Source organism: Phascolarctos cinereus, unplaced genomic scaffold, assembly GCF_003287225.1.
Source record: "Phascolarctos cinereus isolate Bilbo 61053 unplaced genomic scaffold, phaCin_HiC Scaffold_726;HRSCAF=1367, whole genome shotgun sequence".
Lineage (NCBI taxonomy): Eukaryota > Metazoa > Chordata > Mammalia > Diprotodontia > Phascolarctidae > Phascolarctos > Phascolarctos cinereus.
Genome location: NW_027556098.1, coordinates 355,880,759 through 355,896,421, shown reverse-complemented (window position 1 = coordinate 355,896,421; position 15,663 = coordinate 355,880,759). Strand labels below are relative to the sequence as shown.

Here is a 15,663-nt window from a genome sequence, read left to right as displayed (position 1 = left end):
GTTTCTGCTTTTTGAGAATCTCCCCCAAGTCATTTATTTTCTAAAATTAACAAGCGTTTTATTTTATTTCCCTCTTGCCTCCCCTTCCATTGGGAAAAAAAAGAAAAGCAAAACCCTCATTACAGATATTCATAATCAAGCAAAACAAATTCCCACATTGGCCATGTTCAAAAAATGTTTGTATCATTCTGTAGCTTCAGTCTATCCCCACTCTGTTAGGAAGTGGGCAGCATACTTCATCATTAGTCTTCTGGAATCATGGTTGGACATTGTGTTGATGAGAGTTCTTAAGTCTTTCAGAGTTGCTCATTTTTATTTTCTACATCCATTCATACAGATCTTCCTATGTTTTTTCTTAATTTCTCATACTCATAATTTATTACTGTATAATATTATGTTACATTGCTTTTTTTTCAGCAATTACTCATCTGAGAGGCACCTGCTTTGTTTTCAGTTCTTTGCTACAGCAAAACGTGCTGTTACGAATATTTTGTCATATATTGGACCTTTGCTTCTGTCTTTGGCTTTGGGTACATCATCAGTAGTAGGGTCAATAAGTCAAAAGAGATGGGCAATTTAGTCACTTTTATTGTATGATTCCAAGTTGATATCCAGAATGATTGGATCAATATACAGGTCCACCAGGCATGTATTACTATGTAACACAACCCCTCCAACATTGACTGTCCCCCCACCTCCTGTTTTGGTCATCTTTGCATTGTGCGAGGTAAAACCTCAAAGGTGTATTAATTTGCATTTCTCTTACTATTAATGATTTGGAACATGCATTTACGTGGCCACTTATCGTTTATACTTCTTCTTTTGAAAACTATTTATTAATATCTCTTGGCCACTTATATATTGGGGAACGGCTCTTAGTGTTATAGATTTGTGTCAATCTCCTCTATATCTTGAATATCAGGTTTTTACTGGTGACATCAGATGCAAAATTTTTCTACTCTACCATTTCTATCCCAATTTTATCTTCATTGATTTTATTCCTGTGAAAGCCTTGAAATTTTATGTAGTCAGAATTGTATGTTTTATCTTTTATGATCTCTATCCATGCATAGTTAACAATTCTCCCCCTAGCCATAGTTATAAAAATGTACCTGATCTTTTATTCTTCTAATTTTTTTTAATGTTGTGACTTTGTATATTCAGGTAGCAAATCCATTTTGACTTTATCATAGTGAATGGCGTAAGGCATTGGTCCAATCTTATTTTTCCCCTCTAAATTATTTCTAGTTTTCCAGCTAGGTGACCCAATGGATATGCTAGACCTGATATCTGGGACCCTTGAGTTCAAAACTGGCCTCAGACGTCTACTACCTGTGTGACCCTGGGCAAGTTACTTAACCACTTATTTTGCCTTAGTTTTCTCAACTATAAAATGGGATAATAATGACACCTACCTCCCAGGGTTGCTGTGAGAATCAAATTATATATTTATAAAGTCCTTTGCAAGCCTCAAAGTACTATGTAAATGCTACTTATTATTATTATCAAAACAGGGATCTTTTCCAATAATCATTTCTGTTCTTGGGTTTATCAGTCACTGGAAACTGTTGGCAACTGCTCATATTTCTTGTCTATCAAGTCTGTCCCATTGATCTACATTTTCTGGTTTTTAACCAGTACCCAATGGTTTTGATAACTACTGCTTTATAATGTATTTTAAGGTCTGGTAATACTGTGGTCCCTTCTGTTGTTTTTTTTCTCATTATTTCCCTTGACATTCTTGACCTTTTGTTCTTCCACATAAATTTTGTTCTTCTTTTACCTAGTTCTATAAAATATCTTCTCAGAAATTTGATGGGTATTAAATTAAATCTATAAATTAGCTTAGGTAGTACAGTTATTTTTATTATCTTGACACAACCTACCCACAAACAGCAAATCTCTTTTCTGAGTATTTACTGTAGAGTTTTATAGTTGTATTTCTATGAGTTTGTGTGTGTTTGGTAAGTTAACTCCAAAGTATCATATGCATTTTGTGACTAGAATAGTTCTTATCTTTTTCCTGTAGATTTTTTTTAGTGTTACACAGTAATCTGATTATTCTTGTAGATTTGTTTTGTATCCTACTACTGTATAATTAATAATCTCAATTCATTTCTTCACAGATTTTTTCCGGGGTTCACTCCATCTGCAAATAGAATAGCATAATGTTATCCTCTCCAATATTCACATGGCAAATTTTGTCCTCTTGTTTCACGGCTAGAGCTAGAGTCTCTAAAACAATATCAAATAAAGGTGAGGAGGTCTCTTGATTCCTTCTTGAGACTTCTGATCTTGTCACTCTTCTATTCAAAAACCATCTGTGGCTCCCCATTTCAGCAAAATTAAATGTAATCTCCTAATTCCTGCTTTCAAATTAACTAGTGGTGCAGTGGATAGAGTGCTGGGCCTGGAGTCAGGAAGTGCAATCCAGTGCAATCCTTGGTGTAATGAGTGCAAATCCACCCTTAGACACTTACCACCTGTATAACTCTGGACAAGTTACTTAACCTCTAGTTGTCTCTGTTTCCTCAAACTGTAAAATAGGGATAATAGGACAGTGCCTATCACATAGTAGGTGCTTAATAAATACTTATTCCTCTCTCTAAATCTGCTTTACAACTACCTATCCAGTTTTTCCTGGGTCTTTTTACCTTCATGGATAGCCTAGAGAAAAGAAAATTTAGGAGTGTGTGTGTGTGTGTGTGTGTGTGTGTGTGTGTGTGTGTGTATGTAGTGGGGTGCAGGGCTAGGGGGGAGATAGGGCAATGATAATAATCTTAAAGTAATTTGAGGGACTTTCAAATGAAAGAGGAATTAGACTTGGCCACATAAGACAGAAATAGGAGAAATGAATGGGAATTACAAAGAGGAAAACTCAAGCTTGGTATAAGAAAAAAATGCTAAGCATTTAATTGGGGCAATTAGGTGGTACACTCACTAAAGCATTGGGCTAAGACTCAGAAAGGCTCATCTTCATGAGTTCAAATCTGCCCTCAAACACTTACCAGCTGTGTGACCTGGGCAAATTACTTTACCCTTTTTGCCTCAGTTTCCTCATCTGTAAAATGAGCTGGAAGAGGAAATGACAAATTATAAAAGTGTCTTTGCCAAGAAAAACCCAGATATTGTCACTTGACTGAAATGACTCGACAACAACAACAAAAATAAAGAAACAAACTTAACAAAAGTAACAATAAGCACCCTGGGAAGTTGTGGGACCCCCTTCCTCGAAGGATTCAAGCAGAGACTAGATGACAACTCGGGGGATATGCTATGGTGGGGAGCACTTTGTAATGATGGGTTGAATTAGATGACTTCTGACATCCTTCGCAACTCTAGAATTGTGATTCTGGTATGTCTTCTATATTCTGACCAAACTAGAATGTTTCATTTCCTCTTCTCCTCTTGTCTTTCTGCCCTATACCACTGCCATGCCTTTTCATATGCCATACCCCATGCCTGGAAAGCACTGCCCTTTCTCCTCATCTGTTTAAGTAATAGAGAGGAGCATGGATCAGTGGATAGAGGTCTGGATTTGGAGCCAACAAGACCTGGGTCCAGTCACACCTCTGACATTCCCTGGCTCTGTGACCTCAGCTGGGCAAGTCATTTAACCTCTCTGTGACTCAAATTCCTCATCCATGAAATGTGGATCTTGAACTGGATGCCCTCCAAGATCTATTTCACCTCTAAATCTTTAACCTTATGAGCCTATGACAAGTCGGGGCCCCTACCCCTTCCTTCAAGACTCAGCTTCAAGGCTTACAATGTGAAACCTTCCTTGGTCTCCCTAGGTGAAAGTGACCTCTCCCACCTTGAGTCTCTCATAGCACATTGCTTGGACATCTCATTTGTACTCATCCTATTCTTGGTTATGCCTTAATACCTGTCACATGTCTCCTCCTCCCCACCCTCCACTGCCCATAATACCAAATCCATTGCTGGTAACCTTCTTGAAAGCAGAGACTGTGTTATATTATTTTTTGTATCCCTGGTGCCTTGGGACGAGACTTTGAACACAATCGGTGCTTAAGTAAATATTTGTGTGATCTAATTGAATTGGCCATGTGCCTGAGTCCTAGTTCCCACTCACTACTGCCCATTTGCTGCCTGTAGTTGCTACCTTCACGATCTCCTGAGTCCAAAATATTCATAGCCTCTCTCTAGAATATTCCTGGCTGAGCTACAGGGGTCTTTGAGGGACTTTGATGTCCAACCAGATTGGGGATAGCAGCAAGACGGAACAGAAGTGAGAAGGCTAGGACAAAGAGCAGAGGTTCATGCTCATGGTCAGATCTGATTCAATTCAGCAAATACACATTAGGTACCTACTGTATGCAGAGCACTACGTTAGGTCCTGGGAGACATGCAAAGTTTAGATAAGGCCTTGCAGATCTTCCAGTCTATCAGGAGGGCAAGATACAGACATAGGTAACAGTAATGCAACACATTACATGAGAAATCCATTAGAGAGATGCATGCAACAACAGGTTATGTGAGCCAGGAGTTCGAGGTTCATTAACCATTTAGGGATTGGACAGGCCTTCTGAAGGAAGGAGAGTTTCAAAATATCATAAATCTAGGTCTAGAAGGAATGTCAGAGATTGTCTAGTCCAGGGGTGGGAAACCTTGGCCTTGAGGACACAGGTGGCCCTCTAGGTCTTCAAGGTCTTCTGCCCTTTGAGTTGAGGCTGCAGGTTCCCCACCCCTGGAGTCCAATCTCCTCATTTCATAAATGAGGAAACTGAGGCTTAGAGAGATTAAGTGATTTTCCCAAGGTCATAGAAGTAGTAAAAACCAGAGACCACATTTTAGCTCAGACTCTAAATACAGAACAAAAGCTCATTCTTCTGTGAGTAAAAATTTGATGGATGAAAAGAGAGAAGGGCATTTTTGACATGTGAAAATATGCACATAAAAGCACAGAGATAGGAACATTTAGCCTGTGTTCAAGGACAGAGGACAGTCCAGTTTGACTGGAGCATAGAGTGCATGGAAGAGAGAAACATGAAATAAAACCAGGAATGAAGTATGGCAAAAGATTGCGGAAAGCATTAAGTATTAGGCAAAAAAGTATGAACTATATTCAGCAAGCAGTAATACAGTGACAGGAGGATTTTAGCTGGAGAGTCGTTTGATGAGATCTATGCATAAGAAAGATTTTTCTGGCAATTTCTGAAGAATGGCTAGGTGAGAACAGAGTGCAGGCAAGAAGATTTGTTAGAAGCCTATTGACATAATACAAGTGGGTGGTAATGGGGGCCTATTCTGTAAGGGTGGCTGTGGGAATGGAGAGGGAGAGGCAAATGTGAAGATGATCAAGGAGACAGAATTGCTAGGACTTGGTAGCTGATGATGCACATGAAGAGTAGAAGAGAAAATAATTCAAACTGGTCCCAAAGTTATGAATGTGGGAGAGTAGCCAGAGTGGTGTCATTAGCAGGCTAACTTTGAAGTGATGGTGGGAGATCCAGAAAGAGATGATTGGAATGGAATTGGAGACATAGATTGGGAATTTGAAAGAGAGGTCAACAATGGACATAAGGATTTCAGGGTCATCTGGGGAAAGGTGATCCCTAAGGTCTTAGGGAGAAAATTAGATGGCCACAAGAACAGAAGCTATTACTATTTGTGAGGCCCCCATGTGAGTGCCTTTGGAGATATAACACAGGGAAAGGCACAGTTCCCAGATATTATTGTCCACATGAATCTCTGGGGACCTTACCTGCTCATTTAAGTTTTCATCATCACCTACCCAATTGGGTGCATCTTTGCCAGTTGACTTTCCTGGGTTTCTGTTCTTGGCCATGCTCTCTTCCCAGGTGAATGAGAAGTTCAGTTGCTTTAGACTGTGTCTGGTAGTCTAAATAAACAAATAAATAGATCTCACTAGATAAAGAGCAGAGAAGGTGAGGCTACAATTCCCATATTAATGTGCTCCCTTCAAGAAACCAACATTGCACTGAATCTCTATCACACTTGGAATCTTCTACTCTGGAGCAGGATTCTACAAATGGAGAGGTGTTCTGGTCTTTCTATTAAAACTCCTCTGCATTCAGATCCCAACCTATTATAAATATACAAGGAGAGAGAGGGGGAAAGTATTAGCAGGTGGAAAGGAAAAAAAGAAGAGTGAAGGGAGAGGGAAAGGGAAAGAGTTGTAGGGTTTATTTATTTTTAATTTCTTTAACACACAGCTAGAGTCCTGACACTATGAGGCTCAGGAGTTGGAGGAAAAAAAAAAAGGACCAATAAATCCATCCTCCTAGGGCCTCAGTTTTCTAGTCTGGACAACGGGCAGTTTGAGACTCGCTTACTTCTAGCTAGAAGTAGGCAATGCATTCATTGACTCCATCTTTTCCCAGAGGCTACAGTAGGGAAAGTGGTCTGTGATGCTCTGAGTTATAAGGGTTATTAACGGGCATCAAAAACCGCAGGATTTTTTTTTAAAGTCCATTTCTCAAGGCAACAACCTTAATGCGGGTTATATTTCACCAACGCTCACATGACGCAGTATATCAATCTCCCCTGACGTTCGTTTCGCCGTTAGGAAGCAGGCCCGGCTCGAGTTCAGGCTGCCACTGCTCTGCCCGCCTGCGCCGGGGCTGTCGCGCTCGCTTTCGCTCAGGACACGGGTCCCAATTCCCTGGTCACGAGCCAAGCAGAAGAGAAATTGTGTTTTTCGACACACGGGTACGAGGGAGAAGAGAATGTTTCTTTTGTTCTTCTGGATTCCGAGCAAATAGAATCTTATAAAAAACAAACATGCAGCCAGGGCCCAACGGCTCGGAGCTGGAGGACGGCTTCTATGCCCGAATTTAATAAAAGACTGTTTTCTGTGTTAAAGGCATGCGAGAGCCTTCACTTGGGGGAGGGTGAAAGGACAGGGGAGTTGTTAAAAAGAAACCTGGAATGATAGGAAATTTAAGAGAAGGTCTAGGCTAACCCCCTCATTTTACAGAAGGGGAAACGGAGTTCTGGAGAGATGGAAGGGACTCGCTGCCAGTTGGTGGCAGTGGCAGAATTAGGACCCAGATCTGAATTTTCAGTCCAGACCAAAAAAGTTCCCATATGAAACTCATCCTATGGGCCTGAGATCCCTGCTGGGAGAGATTCTTTACTTTGAGAAAAGATTGAAGGCGAAAACGGGATTTGGGTAGTTTCATATTTTAACCTGGTCAACCTTTAAGGCCTCAAACCAAATGCTGTTTTCATTTCAGCTTCGGGCACAGAGATCACGGGCTTGGGGGTGGGGAACAGAAGAGGAGCAGAGCAGTTGAGGTGAATACACCGTTATAGCTTTATTAAAGTGCTATTGCTATTTTGAATACTTATGTCTGAATGTAAGCTCCCCGAGGGCAGGCATTGTTTCTATATATAGCCCCAGAACCTCCTCTAGCAAGAAATGAATTGAGGTGAACTGCTTAAGTATCTCTCTGCTGTCTGTTTCCCTCTGTCTCTGTTGTTTGTCTGACCTTCTTCTTTTCCCTTCCCTCTCCCCTCCCCCCATTCCAGGGATATTTTCCTTTCCTTAATTGATCACCAAGTATTTATTAAGCACCTACTAAATGCCAAAGAGGGTGGCTAGGTGGTGAAGTAGTGTATGGCGTTCCAGGGCCTGGAGTCAGGAAGTCATACCTTCCTGAACTCAAATCTGGCCTCAGACACTAGATGTGTGACCCTGGGCAAGTCACTTCACCTTGCCTCAATTTCCTCATTTGTGAAATGAGCTGGAGCTGGAAATAACAAAGCACTCCATCACTTCAGCCAAGAAAACCCCAAATAAGATCACAAAGAGTTGAACATGAATGAAATGATTGAACAACAACAAAATATACCAAATACTGTGCTAGGCATTGGAAATATAAAGACAAAAATGAAAGCCTCTCTCCTGAAAGAATATACATTCTATCAGGGAAAAAGTATGCATGTGTATAAATAAATACAAAATATATACCAAGTAAATACAATGTAATTTGTGTGTGTGGGGGGATGTGATGGTGGTATAAGAGGAGAAGTCAGAAGAACTCATTTACTAGTGGCAGCTAGGTGCTCAGTGGTTAGAGTACTCTGCCTGGAGTCAGGAAGGTCTGACTTCATATACAGCCTAAGATGAATTAATTGTCTAGCTGTGTGAACCTGAGCAAGTCACTTAATTCCTATCTGCTACAGTTTCCTCATCTGTAAAATGGAAGTAATAGTAGCATGTATTTCCCAGGGGTGTTTGTGAAAATCAAATGAGATAATATTTGCAAAGCCTTTGACAGTCCTTAAAGTGGCATATAAATGCTAGCCTCTAGTATTAATAAGGACCTTTACTAGGGTTATAGCAGTGATAGATGCAAGAGATGGTGCAGTGGTAGAGTTGACAGAACATGGCCATCAACAAGATTGTGAGAGAGGTGAGGAAGAGGAAGGAATCCAAGCAAACCCCAAGGTTTCTAATATAGGAGGCGAGGTGAATGGGGGAGCCATTGGTGTATATGGTGGAGTCAGAATGAGAAAGAAGTTCAGAAGGAAAGAAGATCAGCTCAATATTAGACAGCTATGAGTGCCAGGCCATGGATCACAGATGTAGAGCTGGAAGGGCCATTGGACATCATTTAGTCATGAGATCCATAGGATCATAGCTCTGGAGTTGGGAGGGATCTCAGAGGCCATCTAATCCAACCATCTTATTTTTACTGATGAGGAAACCGAGGCCCAGGGAGAGAAAATGACTTACCCTGTCTCACAAAGGTAGTGGCAGGGACAGAATTTGAACCTAGGTCCTCCAACTTCAACCCTTTCCATCATGCCAGCATTATGGAAGCAAGATGTCTGGGTGAAGATGCCTTATAGGCAATTGGGCATGTGGGTCTGGAATTCAAAGCAGAAGTCAGGGGTGCAGATGTAGATTTGGGAGTCATCAGAATAAAGGAGACAGTTGAAGTAATTCTGAATGGAAGGGATTGCCAAAGAAGAAAGAATGGCCAAGGACAAAACCTTGGGGAATACTGACCTTAAAGGGGCAGGTCAAGTGGATTGATGGCAAACCTTTCCAATAGTCACGTGTGACTCCCAGAAACTAACACTCTTATAGTACTTACAATGTGGTGGACACTATGCTAAGCGCTTCACAAATATTATCTCGTTTGATCTTCACAGCATTCTTGTGAGGAGAGTGCTATTGTTATCCTTATTTTATAGATGAGGAGACCGAGGCAAAAAGAAATTAAATGACTTGCCCGGAGGCACACAGTGGCTTTGAATTCAGGTCCATCCTAACTCCAGGCCTAGCATGTCTATCCACTGCACCCTCTACCTGCCTGGGAAGAATGTTTCAACTACAGAACTAAAAGTCATTTCAGAGAACACTTAATCTAATCTCATACCTGTTCAGGAATCCGCTCTTCAGCTTGCCCAACAAATGGCACTACAGCTTCTGCTTAAATACCTCCAGGAATGAGGAGCTCATTACCTCCCAAGGGAGCTCGTTTTGTTTTGTACAACTTAAAAGATGAGGAAGTTCTTTCTTAAGTTGAAATAAAATCTGTCTCCTTATAACTTTCCCTGACACTATTCCTGCTTCTGCTCCCAGGAGCCAAGCAGAACAAGTTGAATCTCTTTTTTATATGGCAGCCTTTTGAATGTTTAAAGACAGTTACTTTGTCCCAAGTTTTCTCCACATCTAGAGGTCCTTCAACTAAGCTTTAAGCAGCATGGTTTGTCATCCTAGTTGTTTTCTTCTGCAAATATTCTGATTTATCAATGTCCCTCATAAAATTTGCCCAGAACTGGACCCAGTTTTCTAAATGCAAAGCTTATTAAGACTATTAACTTTCACTTCCAAATTCTAGATTTTGATTAATGCACCCCAGGATCCTGACAAGTTTTTGGCTCTCTCATTTCATTGCTCCTGGCTAAGTTGCAAACCACTGAAAACCTTACATGTGTTTTTTCCACATGAGCTATTGTTTAATAATCTGTACTTTTAAGTTTTTGAACCAGAAGTCCAGGACATTGTGTTAATCTAGTCATTAGGAAAATATTTGAAGAGAATAGATTCAAAGACAGATCCTTGGGGGAAGTTTGATCTTTTATATCTTGCTACAGCATTGATAGGAAGAAGACTACATTATGATTCTTGTTTACAACAAACTTACAAGTGTCCAAGAGCCTCATCTGCTTCTAACCCTCTGCCAACAGCATTTTGTTAGCAATCTTTAGCTCCAATTTATCTTGCAATCTTGTTGGTATGTGGTTGTTTTTACACTGTGTCCGCCATTACACTGTGAGTTCCTTGAAAGCAGGGACTGATTTTTAAAATTTGGTTTGGTTTTTGTTTGGTTTTGTTTTGTTTTGTCTTTCTTTGTATCCCCTGAACTTAGCTTAGTTCCTAGGACATAGGAGGAAGTGCTTAATAAATACTAGTTCACTTGAATTGACTTGACTTTGGAACTAGCCCTTCAACCAGTTTGAAATCCATCTAATTGCACTATTGTCTAACCTATATCTTCCTGCCTTGTCCACAACAATAGAACGACAAACTGCCACACATGTTGCTAAAATCCTAGAATGCCATGTCTATGGCATTTCCTTGTAGGTGGTTCAGTAAAATCAGAGAATATCAGGAGGAAGGAACCTTAAAGCCCACCTAGTCTAACACCCAATTGAACAAGAATCCACTTTATAGCTTCCCAGATTATATTCATTGTTGAATGTGAATGAGAGAGAACAGTAACAACGTACATTTCTATAGCTCTTCAAAACTTACAAAGTGCTTTCCCCCTTTCTCAGTCTTTTCCAAACCTTTCTTTTCTTTGTCCTATATTCTTTCTCTTCCACCTCAGAGGTTGGGATGTAAAGTCTTTGATGGGATGGTCATATCCCAGAATGGAAGTTGGTGGAGCTAATCAGGAAATACTAAGGAATACAAAAGTACAGGTTGAAAATAGGATTTTTTAAAGAAAAATCTCCTTCTAAGGCTATGCACTTTCTGTCCACTCTGAACTGAAGGGTGGCTGGACATTTCTTTCTTGTTTTCTTTTCCCGAGGCAATAGGGTGAAGTGACTTGCCCAGGGTCACACAGCTAAACTAGTGTCAAGTGTCTGAGGTCACATTTGAACTTAGGTCTTCCTGAATCCAGGGCCAGTGCTCCCATCCACTGCACCATCTAGCTACCTCTGCTGGATGTTTCCAAACTGTGTACTATACTTCAGTAGTACTAGGGAAAGTCATAATAAGCTCTTCTTATCTCCTTTCCTCTATGTGAATATTTTGTTAGGAAGCTTAGGTCAGTGGGAGGAGGCTTCCACTGTTAAGGTTTCTTACTACTGAAACTTCTTTATCTAAATAGTCAGCTCAAGAATTTTAAAATTAATCCTCTCATTGGAGAAAGTTAGAGCTTCTAGGCAGCTAGGAAGTGTAGTGGATAGAGTGCTGGACTTGGAGTCAGGAAGACCTGAGTTCAAATCCTGCCCTTGACATTTACTAGCTGTGTGACTGAGCCAATCATTTAACTTGTTTGTCTCAGTTCTTTCACCTGTAAAAGGGGCATAATTATAGCACCTAACTTACAGGGTGGTTGTGAAGCTCAAATGAGCTAATCTATATAAAATAAAGGCCTTTACAAATCTCAACATACTATATACATGATATGGCTGTTATTGTTATTATTATTATTCAAAAAAGATGTGTCTTCCTCTTCTAGGCTGGGTGTGTACAAATATTTTATGGGGGCCTTCTAAAAAAATATTCCCATTGATTGCCTAATCCAGAGAGGTGACTCTAATGGTAAGAATATCCAGCCAAGTAAAAAAGGGAGGGTCATGGAATAGAAGACTGATAGGAAAGAGACTTTTGTGTGCATTGGGTCACCCCCATAATAGTTTAAGGCCCCCTACCTATGCCTATTGCCTAGGGCCTGTTTTGATTACACAGCCAAAATTCACGCCCAGCTTTTCTCCTTTGAAGATAAGGAAGATTTTATGTCACTTAAACATAAGGATTTCATTAGCACCAGCTGCACATGAATAAATGAAAAGCATTTATTAGGTACTTACCATGTTCCAAATCTTGTGTTAAGCACTAGAGACAGAAATACAAAAGCAAGACAGTTCTCAACCTTAAGGAGTACATATATTTTAGCAGAAGGAGACAATGCATATAAAGGGCTGAGAGTCAGAGAAGGTTATTCTGGTTTGAGAAGTCACATGCCCTTTCTAGTGTTACTGGTCGTATTGATTTGAGAGATCTTCCCAAAACAAGAGGTGAAAAGTACAAGGGCGTGATAAGGAGGTACATATGATAACAAGGCAGATGGCTAGGAAATAGCTAGGGTGGAGAGCTGGAGGGACATGAAACATTTTCTGTGGCTACCTAGATATAATGTGCCATGTACCTCGGCATCAGCTGCTTTACCAGTTAGGCCTGTGTGGTCCTGGAGAGGTTGTTCCAAAGCTGATGAAGTCACTCAGCACATGGTCTCAGAGATCCCCTTGTTGAGGGCATTATGGCAGGGTAGGTGGCAAGGAGATAGTTGGAATGAATAGTTGGGTAGCATGTGAAGAGGAGATGGAGATATGGGAAGGAAAGCCATCTGACTTCTAAAGTTCCTGGATCAGAGTGTGTGACTGGCCATACTACTGCCAGATATATGGAGTTTTATTCTCTGCTTTTCAACTTAATTACTCATCTGGCCAGATGCTGCATCTGAGCATGGTTAGTATTGCTTATGTTCACTACCCTTTCTTGCCCTAATTAGGCTAAATATTAAGGTGACATGTTAGACATAATGATAGAGTTTTAATTAGATTTTGATAAACCCAATGTGAATATGATCTTGTCGAGTGTGACATTTCTCTGAGGAGCAATGAGGCCTATGTATCACTAGACAGTTAAAGTAGAAATAGCATCTGCATTTATAATATCCTCTGTATGGAAGAATGTCTGTGAAGGGGACCCCTCTAGTTGCTAATAGCCATCCCAAGCCATTGTCTCAGTCACAGGGCTAGGCTCTACTATAAATGATATATAAATATTTTGATGCATGAAGAGAATTTTTTGGTATTGACATCATTGTAGCATGTGCCTCGTGGTAAAATCTCAGGGTCAAAGGGCATGAACAGTTTAGTTACTTTATTTGCACAATTCCCAGTTGTGAATAGTTATACCAGTTCACAGTTCTACCAACAAATGCACCAGTGTGTCTATCTTCCTACAACCCCTCCAAGATGGGTTCTTCTCATGTTTTGTCCTCTTTACCAATTTGTTAGCTGTGCAGTTAAACCTCAAGGTTGTTTTGAGTTGCATTTCTCTCATTATTAGCGATTCAGAGCAGTATTAAATGTGATCAGTAATAGTTTGTAATTCTTTTGTGTGGACACTCATTGAGAATGGAGTAGAGGGCATTCTTATTCAGGTACTGCTTAAGCTAAATGGCCTCTGAAGGGCTCTTCTGCCTTCCAGCTCTCCGATTCTGTGATACTACTTTGTCAGCCATGGATTTGTATTCAGTGGGACAGGATAAAGAAGTTCAATAGATCTAGCATCATGCCCCACCCCACTCAATTCTCTAAAAAAGAAAATATTATAAATGTGATGAATACAGAAAATTCTGCAGGTAGATCTCTTGATCTCCACAGACAGATGCAAAGGGAAGCAGGCAGAGTAAAGAAAACAATGTACATAATGGTTACAATAATGGAAATGAAAAGGACACACACACACAAAATAAAAAGAGAATGTTGTAACAAAGTGGATGCCCTTCAATTGTGGAATGGCTAAATTCATTGTGGTACACAGATGTAATTACTGTGCTATAAGAAATAATGTATATAGTAAATACAGAGAAGCATAGAAAGATCTATATGAACTGGTGCAGTCAAAAAACAATATACAAAATGACAGCAGAAAGAAGGAACAAACACAAAAATCAAAGTAAATCTTGCAAAATTATAAAGAATAAGCATGGCTTGAAAGAAGAGATATGAGATGCTCCCAACCTACCCCTTCGTGAAGGTGGGATGGCCACAGTTGTTGTATATATTTTCAGACATTTTTGATGTATTGATGAGTTATACTGATTTTTTTCCTCTTCTTTTTCTTTTTTTTAATCTTTAAAAATAATATTTGTTATATAGTATGGATTTCTGGGAAAGGAAGAGATAGGAATATTGGGAGAAATTATGATCATGTAAAAAACAAAAGCCATTAATAAAAACTTATTCTAAAAAGTATGAATATGTAACCTAGGACTGAGTTGAACTTACATACACATCATGGGCAGCAATGAGATGCTTTGGACTGTTTCTGAGTCTTTCTAAAAAGTGTATTGAGAGGACTTTAGACCTGCTCAGATTCAGAGCTTAGGGGCTCATCCTGGCTTTGGTCTAAGAACTAAGCATTATCATTGTATGCAATTTTAAAAATTAATTTTAATAGGATTTCTTCTATCTGTGCAAATGTACTTTAAATAAAACTAATTGCAAGCAGATGTGATTTTATCTTGAAATATACATTTTCATGCTGGTACCTCTATTTTCTTTGCATTTTGGATTTTAAAAAATTGTGCTGTCAATTGATACCACTTGATCTTTCAAGGTATTCTTAAATTCTGATTCTTTAAGGCACCCCTGAGATATTGACAACTGTGCTTTTCTTCCAGGAGGCCACACTTTCTTTTGAGTTCTAAAGTCCACTTGCAGCTGCTGTGGGGGCATAGGGAATGGGCTTGTGATTTCTCTCATTTTTTAAAAGATCTTTTAAAAATGTAAATAGTATTTTATCTTTTCCAAAGACATGTAAAGATGGTTTTTAAAATTCATTTTTTATAAGATTGTGAGCTCTCTCCCAATCTTCCCAAGACAGCAGGCAATAGGTTATACATGTATAATCATGTTAAACATATTTCCACATTAGTCATGTTATGAAAGAAGAAACAGAACAAAAGGAAAAAGCCATAAAAAAAACCCAAAGTAAGTGAAAATAGTATGCTTTGATCTACATTCAGACTCTACCAGTTCTTTCTCTGGATGTGGATAGCATTTTCCATCATGATGGACTTGTGATTTCAAAGCTATAAGGAACTCCCAGGTGAAGAAAGTCCATTTACCAGTGCAGGTTGACCCCTTCTCTGCCTAGAACACCGAGAAGTTAAGTGACTTGCTTAGGAGCATATAGTCTGTAGGTCAAAGGTAGGATTTGAACTCAGGTCTTCCTGGCTCCAAGCCAGTCTCTACATCTATTACACCATACTGACTTTCACGTACACAGTCAGCAAACCTCCAATCCCTCCTCCCCAACACCAGGCAAAAGGACAAGTTAACCTCTCATTCCTCACTCCACTCACACACACCTCCATCTTATGTGGCCCTTTTGTGAAACTAACGCTTTCTTTGCAACTTTTCACCTATACCAACATGATTTTCAGGTTTCAGTCGTGTCTCACTCTTTGTGATCCCATTTGGGGTTTTCTCAGCAAAGATACTAAAGTGATTTGGCATTTCCTACTCCACTTCATTTGACAGAAAAGGAAGCTGAGACAAACATAGTTAAGTGACTTGCCCATGGTCACACAGCTAGTAAGTACCTGAGAGCAGATTTGAACTCAGGTCTTCCTGACTCTAAGCCTGGCTCTCCTAGCTCCTCTGTCCCACCTAGCTGCCCATACCAGTATG

At 39.9% G+C, this 15,663-nt stretch overlaps 1 long non-coding RNA gene across 2 annotated transcripts; it reads right to left on the bottom strand.

Annotated features, from left to right (window-relative positions):
* Positions 1-1,693: 1,693 nt before the first annotated feature.
* On the bottom strand, positions 1,694-6,776 carry LOC144454485 (uncharacterized). Of its 2 annotated transcripts, none has more exons than XR_013482913.1 (3): positions 6,477-6,776; positions 5,759-5,866; positions 1,694-2,149 (listed from the first exon to the last, which is right to left on the bottom strand). It is a non-coding gene; the product is annotated as an uncharacterized LOC144454485 (long non-coding RNA). The 2 variants fall into 2 exon arrangements; XR_013482912.1 differs by having other exon boundaries at positions 1,695-2,149; positions 6,509-6,776.
* Positions 6,777-15,663: the final 8,887 nt, after the last annotated feature.